The sequence below is a fragment of the Tupaia chinensis genome, unplaced genomic scaffold, assembly GCF_000334495.1.
Source record: "Tupaia chinensis unplaced genomic scaffold, TupChi_1.0 Scaffold000361_2, whole genome shotgun sequence".
Taxonomy (NCBI): Eukaryota; Metazoa; Chordata; class Mammalia; order Scandentia; family Tupaiidae; genus Tupaia; species Tupaia belangeri.
Window position 1 is genome coordinate 4,699,482 of NW_006159858.1, and position 1,286 is coordinate 4,700,767.

The 1,286-nt window shown below is 41.8% G+C and overlaps 1 long non-coding RNA gene across 2 annotated transcripts in view; it reads right to left on the reverse strand.

Moving 5' to 3' along the window:
* Window positions 1-1,286, reverse strand: part of LOC106735362 (uncharacterized) — a 7,751-nt gene that overhangs the window by 5,793 nt on the left and 672 nt on the right. The gene's annotated exons all lie outside the window — the stretch shown is intronic.

The following is a 1,286-nucleotide window of genomic DNA, read 5'->3' on the forward strand; positions in this document are numbered from 1 at the left end:
TTTTTTTTAAAGATTTTTGCCATAGGGTGCATGCATTCACCAGAGAGAGACAGAGAGGTTAAGTGAGAAATCACCCCACCAAGGGATGGCCATGCTACAAGCCCTTCTCCATTCTCCTCGTAGGATTTGGGGAATACATGCACACACATCCAGTGTGAGTTTCAAGCCTCCAGGTCTGGGACTCAATTGCATTCAGCCATGTGAGTGTCCAACTCCTTAACCACCATGCCACCTTGCTGGCCCCAAGACTGTATACTTTTAAGGTACTGTTCTCCCATTAAGCATCTGAATATAGTAAGTGGGTGAAGAAATTTTTTCTAGTGACAGTTTATTGCCTGCCAGATTTTTAAGAAGGGCTGGACATCATAGAATTTGAGGGATAACTAATGTTGTCAGGGAGAACAGAAGCCCAAGAAGTAGGGCTGAACTTGTTGGCATCAACACACAGGTCAGCTTTTTCTGGAAAAAGCTATACTTGTTTCTCAGGGAAGCAACTGCTGCTCCATTGCTTTTACACTTCAGGGTACTCCTACAGTTTCATGATAATAACACAGCCTAATACAGAAACTGCTGCTGTGTTGGTAAGGTCATTATCTTTATCTGAAATACCTTCATAAAAAATTGTTTCGTTTAGTCTCAGCAGCCTTCTTCTGAGCTCTGAGGAAGCTTGCCTTCTCTAGGCTACCCAATCTTTCCTCTGAGCACCAGACATTTTAAGACAACTTCGCCTCTTTCTTTCTTTTAATTGTTTTATTTAACTTTACTTATTTTTTGTATTCATTTATCCATTTTTGGTTTTTTTTGGAGAAGTTTTTTTTTTTTTTTACTATAGGGCACGTGCACTCGCCAGAAAGACAGAGAGACAGAAAGCGCGAAATCACCCCCCCAGGGGGGATGGTCACACTGCAATCCCTTCTCCTCCGTCTCCTCTTGGGATCTTGGGTACGCACGCACACAAGCCCGGTGTGAGTTTAAGCCACTGGGTCGGGGACTCGAACCGTGGTAGACTACATGGGAGTCTAAAGACATAGCCATTCTGCCAACTGCTGGTCCCTTATTTACTATCATTTTTCAAATTGACTAGAGACAGAGAGAGAGAAGGAAAGTGAGAAAGCAAGCCACCAGATCCAGGATTTGAATCGTGTTTGATCATGTGGGAGTTCAGCACCTCAATCTCCACACCATTTGCTGGCTTCAATTTTTTTTTAAACTATAATTATTTATTTAATTTTATTTATTCATTCATTTATTTTAATTTGACCAGAGAGAGACAGAGAGAGGGAAAG